The following is a 9,609-nucleotide window of genomic DNA, read 5'->3' on the forward strand; positions in this document are numbered from 1 at the left end:
GGGGGTGTAGCTCAGTGGTTGAGTGTTTGACTGCAGCTTAAGTAGTCCTTGGTTCAAATCCAAGTGCCCCCTTACAAGCCTGTTCCCTTAACAAAAATAAGCACATTTCCATTATGTTCGGGAGCTCCACTGAATAGGGATGAATGGAAACACTCAGTGTTTTCCTGTGCAAATCCATAGAAACCTAGCAAACCTGTCCCTCATCTGAAATCAGTTCCAATCCTCTGAGTGTCTAGTTTATGTTTTCATCAATGAAACAAAGACACATGAAGGCACATTTGCAGATCCTTGGTCTCCATGGGCTACAATGTGCAGAAGAACAAGAACCCCATCCCCTTGGGAGGAATGGACTAGTCTGTGTTACATTCCAATGGCAGCTGTTTAAAGGGAACGTGCTTCGAGTTCATGATCACCCGCAGCGTCTCTGTAAGGTTACCAACCACAGAGCCGGTTGTGGCTGCATCTAAGTAACCGCAGAGTTAATGTAGTACCAGATCGTTAATTGCACAGCATCACTTTCGGTCTCGTTGATCATTTGGGTAGAAACAGCCTTTTCCTGCCTCTCTTTCACACAGAAGGACAATTTTCTTTGTGCAGACGCAGGAACATCAAGATCTTTCTGTCTCTTGTGCAAAGTAGGTTGTCAAATTCCAAGGAACCTTTCTCTTCTGCGATGGAAACAACGGAAAAGCAGGGGGCCCTGGGCACCTCCAGCCCTGGCCGGGAGATGTTCCCTCCCCGCTTTCTTTATGCTGCTGTTGTTATTTCATGGAGTGTCTGGGATGGGGAAAAAGCTGAGTTCACTCCAGGTGGAGGGAAAAAAGGACCCTGAGAATCTCAGGGCCTCAGGGAAAACCTAATCCCTGCTACCGGGATCACGGAGGTGCTGGGGATTTGAGCAGGAAAGGGACTGTGTGAATTGTCCAGGTGGGGAATGAATAACCACTGACAACTAGATCCACCTCATTAACCACGGACACAGGCTAATCGTGCTGCAGATAGAAGGGAAACTGGGAGCAATTCTTTGCTGTCAGCCATGGAAACAGCGACCCGACTGCACTGCAGTGAATGTGCTGGGGAAACCTGGACTTTACAGGCAGGTGGAAATAGCAGATCCGAGAAAAGCCCCCCCCACCCCCCGCCAACTTCTTCCACCGGGGTGAGGTGTTGAGCGACTCACAGCGCCCCCCAGCGCAGTTACCTTTCAGCAGGGGCTGGCAGCTCCAGCCAGTCAATGCAGGGGAGAGGGCCGAGTGTATCTCTGCACCCTGAGTCCAGGGCAGGCCCTCTCTCTCTCCCCCACACAGAGAAACTGGCCCTGCTGCAAAGTGACCCCTGAGAACCAGCAACCTCCAGGACAGAGGGTTTGGCCCTCAGAGCAGGGAATGCATCCCCCATGCTGCCGTTAGGCCCCTGGAGGCTCTGGAAACAGGAGGGCTCTGAGCGTAACCCATCCCAAACAGCCCCCGTCTGGGGATGTAGCTCAGTGGCAGAGCGCATGCTTTGCATGTATGAGGCCCTGGGTTCGATCCCCAGCATCTCCAAGTCTCTTTTCACCCTGCTGCTTTGCTCAGGCCCAGATGTGGCCCAGCAGTCTCCCTGCAGGAGTTTCAGTCCTGCTCAGTGCGTGGCAGGTGCCCATTGCACGGAAGGTCTGTGGGGGTTTCTGCTCCTAAGTCACCTTGGTACATTTAAGATTCCCACCCAAGGGGCGGCTTGGGACAGTAGCGGATGAGAAGGGGGAATCCTCCAGCCCTGGAGGGAAAGGTCCCGTCTGCCCAGACTGAGGGGCAAGGAGACGGAGGGGCAGTCAGTGCTCAGAGAGGAGAGAGCTCAGTGATTTACACCCATCAGGGGACACTGTCTTTTTGAGGCGGGTGCAGCTGGCTTGGGATGGTGCTGACGATGGATAGAAAACAGGCTGGAGTCAATGACAGATGGGACCACAGAAGGGGAAGGAGAAGGGCATCTCCATAGAAGGTCCTGGGTGCTCAGATACCCCAGTTCTAGGTACCCTGGCCTGTCCCAGAGAGAAAAGACAAAGAGGGGCCCAGCCCCCCGACAGTCATCCCATGGACAAGAATCTGGTTGGGAGTGGGGTGAAGGTTCCCGCTGGACAAAAGGGAGCTGAAGTCCCCCAGCGTCCTGGAATTTAAGCAATGCAAGCTTCAGACCCTGCACGGGTGGGGGCTGAGGGGCACCCGCAGAAGGTTGGGCTGGACAGGGGCGGCAGGTTTCTACAATTTTTGGTGGTTTCCAGAATGGGACCAAGTCGTGCCTCCCCGTCCACCTCCCCCCACATCTGCCTAAGGCTCTGGGAGGGAGTTTGGGTATGGGAGGGAGAGGGAAAGGGGTTGGGCTCTGGGAGGGAGTTTGGGTATGGGAGGGAGAGGGAAAGGGGTTGGGCTCTGGGAGGGAGTTTGGGTGTGGGCTGTGGGTTGCGGCAGGGGGTTGGGGTGCAGGAGGGAATGCAGGGTGCGGGGTCTGGGCTGGGGGAGGGGGTTGGGGTGCAGGAGAGGGTGCAGGTCGGGCTCTGGGAGGGAGTTTGGGTGTGGGGTGTGGGCTCTGGGCTGGGGGAGGGGGTTGGGGTGCAGGAGAGGGTGCAGGTCGGGCTCTGGGAGGGAGTTTGGGTGTGGGGTGTGGGCTCTGGGGTGGGGGAGGGGGTTGGGGTGCAGGAGAGGGTGCAGGTCGGGCTCTGGGAGGGAGTTTGGGTGTGGGGTGTGGGCTCTGGGCTGGGGGAGGGGGTTGGGGTGCAGGAGAGGGTGCAGGTCGGGCTCTGGGAGGGAGTTGGGTGCAGGGGGTGGGCTCTGGGCTGGGGAAGAGAGTTGGGGTGCGAGAGCAGGTGTGGGGGGAAGCCTGTGGGAGGAAGTTTGGGTGCGGGATCTGGGTTGGGGGTTGGGGTGCAGGAGGGGGTGCGGGCGCAGGCTCTGGGAGGAAGTTTGGGTGTGGGGTGTGGGCTCTGGGCTGGGGCATGGGGGTAGGGTGCAGGAGGGAGTGCAGGGGGTGGACTCTGGGAGGGAGTTTGGGTGCAGGGGGTTGGGGTCTGGGCTGGGGCTTGGGGTGCGGGAGAGAGTGAGGGGTGCAGCTCTTACCTCAGGCATCTCCCAAAAGCGACCCACACCCCCCTCTGGCAGCAGCTCCTAGGTGGGGGGTCTCTGCCCATCGCTGCCCACGGACACCACCCCACCACTCCTTTCTCCCTCCCGCATCCCAAAACAAAGTCTCTGAATGCAATCCTAGAAAAAAGCAGAACCAAAGGAGTCCCTTTCGAGGATTCCCTCCGACACTGACCCCACGGCAGCCACACCCCAGCAGGAGGGACATGGAGTCAGGAACTGGGTTTTCCTCTCTCATCCTAGTCTTGTCCACAGGAAAGTGATTCTCCCCACAGTGCAGTAATACATCTGTCTGGGCAGATGAGAGAGCTGGAAATCTCTTTCAAAACTCTTTTATCCCACGGACCCAGTCAGCCTCTCTATCTCCTTTTCCCTCTCCATGCCTGTTTGCTAGGAAACTCTCATTCCTGGGTTGTTTGCTCCCCCATGGCTGGATTTGCTCCTGCAAATGGCAGGAGAAATGGGGTGGGGGGCTGTTTGTGTAGAGTCATTTTATAGTCCCTCACTGCCTGCCTGGGATTTCCCCATTGCCTGCCTAGGACCCCCACCTGCCCTCCACCAGGATCTGCCAGACCATTTGCCTGGGACCCCCTCCTCCTCCCAGCACGACCCCCTGACGCCTTACAGGAGGACCCCTCACTCTGCGCCAGGGACCGCCCCACCACAGCTCTGTGCACTGGGCATGGCAATGGTCCCAGGAGCCAGCTGGGCAATCCCAGACAGAGCCCCTGGCACAGCACCAGGCAGCGTCTAATCCCCTGCCCCACCTGCCCAAGAGACACCCACCCCCACTGGTCTGCAGCCAACAGGCCCCCAGCGATACCCACCTCCAGGACCCATAGCCTTAGGGCTGGGCACATCAGAACTACCCCCCGAAACCCCAAACCCTCCAGAACCCACCAACCTGACTAGGGTCCCCCCTGCCCAGCCACCCAGAGGCCTCCCCCTACCACAATGTCCCTTCAGCTCCCGCTGCAATCTCCCCACACAGACATGCACCCCCCCAGCAACAATGTTCCCTCACAGTGTCTGACAAGTGGACAGAAAGTTATCACCACCCCCTGCTGGCCAGTCACACAGGCAGAGGGAGCCCGGGGGGACGCCTCTTTAACAGGAGAAGGGAAGCCATGGAAGGCCAAAATAAGTAAGACATTTCCATACTCTGTCACTAGCAAATAATGGCCACCGTGGATCCACCCCAGAGTTGACTACATCTTTGCACTACGGGAAGCCCCCCCTCACGGAGACCCTTTGTCATGGGGTTTGGGATACTTCTGGACCACGCTGCACTCAGAGGGACCTCCTCATCCCGTGCCAGCTGGAGAAAAGAAAAGGGTCCAGCCAACGATCCTGTTACCAAGTGGGAACCACCCATCCCCCAAACAGGGGGAGGCCCCTGGCTTTGATGGGTATTGAATATATGGCTAGTCTCTTTTATCAGCAAACGTTTTTAACAGAGAGAAAGGAGGGAACAAATGATTCTCAAAGGAGAGGGAAAGATGATCATTGTTGCAGGGGGTTAATTTCCCAACCAGGATGGAGAAGGACTCAGGGCGACAGGTTCCCCCCAAAGAAGGACAAGTTGCTAGGATTTAGAGACATGGGGAACAGCCTCAAACTCGAGAGGATTTTTAATTGACATTTGATAATGACATCGTAAGAGGGAAACCTGAGATTTGAGATCAGTGTTCAGAAATGAAAGAGAAAGGGTGGAAATCTGAGGGATTTTGGATCCATTTATGCAAATTATAGAGAGGAAAGTGGAAAATGAGAGGGATTTTATAGCAGTTGTTGATAGGAGGTTGTCACGGAGTCCCTGGGCGATGCTCTGGAACTGCTCCCCATGAAGCCAGGCAGGACTCTGGGGCAGTCGCCTTTCTGGGAACAGCCTGTCTTCAGGACACACAGCTCACCCGGCTCCACCTTCCTGGGTCTGACCTTGGAGCATTCAGCATCCTCTGCCCCTCCGTGCGCTTCCTCCAGCGAGTCCGCTCAGGCAGGGCTCCTGGGGAAGCCAGAGGGTCCTGCCCCCCAACTCCGCAGTCAGACGGGACTCTCAGCCAGCCAGTAAAACAGAGGTTTATTAGATGACAGGAACATGGTCTAAAACAGAGCTTGCAGGTGCAGAGAACAGGACCCCTCAGCTGGGGCCATTTTGGGGGGGGCAGTGAGCCAGACAACCACACCTGCACTTCACTCCAACTCCCTCCAGCCCCTCCTCCTCTGGGCTTTGTCCCTTTCCCAGGCCAGGAGGTCACCTGATTCCTTTGTTCTCCAACCCTTTAGCTCTCACCTTGCAGGGGGGAAGGGCCCAGGCCATCAGTGGCCAGGAAACAGGGTGTTGGCCATTCTCTGTGTCCAGACTCCTGCACACACATGCCCTCTAGGGCTCTGCAATGATCATACACCCTTATCCCACCACCTAGATACTTAAGAACTTCATAGGGGAAACTGAGGCACCCCCACACTATTCAGAGGAAACATTAAGAACAGTCCCACTTCGTCACATCTCTCCCCCCTTCGAGATCGAACTGAGCGGGGTCACTTTAGCCGATGACCTGGGGAAGTTCGAAGCCACCAACGTTCCCATGGGTGCCCCAGCATCTCTCCCGTTCCTTGGTAGGAGTTACACCAGGCCCTTCCAGTTTCACGCCCTCCCTTAGGTCGGTGGTGGTCGATAAAATCACTTTCACACCCTTCAGTGGCAGTAAACTGCTTGCAAAGACTCCATGAGGATTCCTTTCCCTAGGGCTTTTCTATGCAACAATTCACCCCTCACAGAAATTCTGCCCTTACCCTCTTCACCGAGGGCTTGCTCTAGAGGAACACTTTCCTGAGCAACAACAGACTCTTTCTGGGTCTCCCTTACATCCAGAGTCACCTCTGGCCCATCCGGCGGATTCCTACACAATCCCCTTTCAGGCAAACTTACAGACTTCCTAGAGAAAAGGTCAGAAGCATTCTCCTTCCCTTTGCCACACACAAGTTCAGGAATCTTTTCCTTCTTGCTACCGGTTTCCACACCCTCAGTAGGTAACACAATCACATCACCTTCCTGCTCTCCTTGTGCCCTGGCTAGGATCTCACCCTGATTAGACAGAGTTGCTACACCCTTTCCAACAACACACTAGCAACAGGCAAAATACAAGCACCAGAATTGTCTCATCTCTGGGATTTTACATAGACCCTAACTGGATGCGACCTAGTTACAGGGCCATTCTCCCGAGCAGACACACACTTAGGACCCTTCCCTTCCTGGGCTTTAGCTGAATCCAGAACCAGCTCTGAGACAACTGCAAGCGCTGGGGGCGGGGCCTGGAGCAGACCAGGCGCTGCCTCGAGTCGGATCTGTAGGAGGAGCAGCTGCGGCTCCCCTCCGGGGTCTGTGCGGGGTGGGGCCCGTCATTAACCCCCCCGTGCCCGGCCGGGGGGGGGGGGGGCTTTGTCCAGCTGGGACCCGCCCCGGTGAGTGGGAGACCCCGGGGGGGGAGCGCTGGCGCGGGGGGCAGGAAAGTGACTCTCTGCCCCCCACCTGCCCATCCCCCACTGCCGCCCCCTCCCCGCCCCCAGGGAGCCCTCCAGCTTCCACTCTTTTGCCTCAGGGGTATTGACTTGCCTGTGGAGGGAGCTACCCTGGTCTCCAAGCAGTTGTCTGTGACCAGCCTTGTGTGCTGGGACAAGGGGAGAGAGGTCCCAAGCTGGGTGTCTGGGAAAGGGAGGGGAGGGGTCGGTGGGGTGGGGTGTCTCAGCTGGGTGGGGTGGCTGCGACATGTGGGGAGCGGGGGGGGGCAGAAGGGGGCCGAGGGCTCTGAGCCGTTCTGGAGAGCCCCCGGGCCGTGCCCCTGCCGTCCCCCGCCCCGCGCAGCCTCCGCTCCCGGCGCCGCCGGCCCATGCTCCGGGCAGCGGGGCAACGAGCCTGGCTGACCCCGGGGCTCTGTGCGGTGCGGCCCGGCGGCTGGTCCTGGGGCTCCAGGCAGCACGGTCAGGGGGCAGGGAGCAGGGGAGGGGTGGGGTAGAGGGCAGGGGAGTTCGGGGGGGTCAGGGGCTGGGGGGTGGATGGGGTCGGGGTGGTGAGAGGGCGGGGAACAGGGGGTTGAATGGTGGCAGGAGGTCCCGGGGCGGTCAGGGAGAAGGGGTGGTTGGATGGGGCAGAAGGTCCGGGTGGCAGACAGGAAGGAGGGGGGGGTTGGATGGGGCAGTGTGGGGCTGTTAGGGGCAGGGGGATCTGGAGCCCCTCAGGGAACAGAGGGGTTGGATGGGGCCGGAGGCCCGGGGCGGCCGTCCGGGGGCGAGAAGCGGGGGTCAGATGGGGGCGGGGGCCGGGCCATGTCTTGCTGTTTGAGGAGGCCCAGCCTCCCCTAACTGTCCCTCCGTACAATTTCTGAAACCCGATTCGGCATCAGGCCAAAGTTTGCCTGCCCCTGGGTTAGGGCCTGATTTATGCAAAGACCCATTGGGAGTGTGTGAACATTGCCCCATTTCTGAAACTGGAAACAACCCCCTGCACAGGGCTGGGGAAACAGAGCAGAGCTCTGGAGCCTGAACCCCCTCGTCAGAGACTGCGATGAAATCCTCTCAGGCATTGGCATCCAGACAGCAGGAGTATCTGGCTGTGTCGACTCTCTCCTCAGGCCCTGCGCGACCAGCACCCCTAGCCAATGCCTGAGATGACGGGGCATCCAGGATTTCCCGGTATATGGATCTTGGGTAGCAGATAGAAGACCCCTGGTCGGGGTTCCAGGGGCGGGTTTGTGCAGATTTGTTCTTGTGCTTTTTCAGGGAGTTTCTTGAGCAGATGGTGCAGTTTCTCTTGGTCACCCTGAGTGGGATCAGAGGGGAATGGGCTGGAGAATGTGGAGTTGAAGAGCTGCCGAGCAGCCTCTTGTTCATATTCCGACCTATTCATGATGACGACAGCACCTCCTTTGTCAGCCTTTTTGATTCTGATGTCAGAGTTGTTCCTGAGGCCATGGACGGTGTTGTGTTCTGCACGGCTGAGGTTATGGGCCAAGTGATGCTGCTTTTCCACCACTTCAGTCCGTGCTTGTCGGGTGAAGCACTTGAGTCCAGTCTGGTGTTTCGACCTTCAGGAGGATTCCACGCAGAATCCTTTTTGTCGTGTTGGTAGGAAGGTCTCTGTGGATTAGTGTGTTGTTCAGAGGTGTGTTGGAAAAATTCCTTCAGTCGGAGACGTGGAAAGTAGGATTCCAGGTCACCGCAGAACTGTATCATGTTGGTGGGGGTGGAGGGGCAGAAGGAGAGGCCACACACGATACCCACTTCCTGGACACTACAGTGTTAATAAGCGATGGTCACATAAATACCACCCTATCCTGGACCGCTGTACTTACCTACATGCCTCCAGCTTTCATCCAGACCACATCACACGATCCGTTCTCTACAGCCAAGCTCGAAGATACAACCGCATTTCCTCCAGCCGCTCAGACAAAGAAAAACACCTACAGGATCTCTATCAAGCATTCTTCAAACTACAATCCCCACCTGCTGAAAGGAAGAATACCCAGAAGTCACTGACTCCAGGACAGGCCAACAAAGAAAGGAACAGAACGCCACCAGCCGTCACCTTCAGCCCCCAACTAAAAGATCTCCAGCGCAGGATCAAGGATCTACAATCTATTCTGAAGGATGATCCCTCACTCTCACAGATCTTGGGAGACAGGCTGGTCCTCGCTGACAGACAGCCCCCCAGCCTGAAGCAAATACTCACCAGCAACCACACAACAAAAACACTAACCCAGGAACCTATCCTTGCAACAAACCCATTGCCAACTCTGTCCACATATCTAGTCTAGGGACACCATCCTCGGACCTAATCACATCAGCCACACCATCAAATGTGCCCAAATACATGTGTTAGTCTCTAAGGTGCCAGAACTACTCCTCGTTTTGTTTTTGTTTTTTTGCTGCTACAGACTAACACGGCTCCCACTCTGAACTAAATGATTGCATCTCTCCCCAAAATAGACCTAGAAGCACAAAGAACACCCTGGAGACCAGGCCTGTAAACGTTAGGAAACATCAGAGTTAAGGTGACGTGTACATACTTCGCGCAGTGCTGTTGTGCATGTGTGTTATGATACAGACTCACAAGTGTGGCCTTGGGGTCAATTCCCTGCCCCCCACAGCATCAATTTTCTCCAGACTCCCAAGCGAAGTGGTGCTTCCTCCATCCCTTGATGAGATGCCTTTCTCGAGTCTGCTTTGGTCCAAAACTCGCGACTGCGCCATGCAGGAGGCCTGTGATGTGTAGGGGGCCAGATGAGATGATCTAAGCGTCTCTTCTGGCCTTCAAGTCTCCAAACCTCTGCAAAACCGAGTGCGGCATATTGAGCATCCCCTGATGGTTCCACGTGTGGCCTGCGTGAACCCTTGCACGACCACTGAGTGTGTAGGGGTGACCCAGGGGGAGCAGCTCAAACACGCACAGGAGCCGGCTCGGGGCAGGACATGAGCCCTGCAGGGCAGGGGTGGG

At 56.9% G+C, this 9,609-nt stretch overlaps 2 non-coding genes across 2 annotated transcripts; both read left to right on the forward strand.

Annotated features, from left to right (window-relative positions):
* Positions 1 to 72, forward strand: TRNAC-GCA (transfer RNA cysteine (anticodon GCA)). Its single transcript has one exon. It is a non-coding gene; the product is annotated as a tRNA-Cys (tRNA).
* Positions 73 to 1,472: 1,400 nt separating this feature from the next.
* TRNAA-UGC (transfer RNA alanine (anticodon UGC)) lies at positions 1,473 to 1,544 on the forward strand. Its single transcript has one exon. It is a non-coding gene; the product is annotated as a tRNA-Ala (tRNA).
* The last annotated feature ends 8,065 nt before the right edge of the window (positions 1,545 to 9,609 follow it).

Source organism: Caretta caretta, chromosome 28 (assembly GCF_965140235.1).
Source record: "Caretta caretta isolate rCarCar2 chromosome 28, rCarCar1.hap1, whole genome shotgun sequence".
NCBI lineage: Eukaryota > Metazoa > Chordata > Testudines > Cheloniidae > Caretta > Caretta caretta.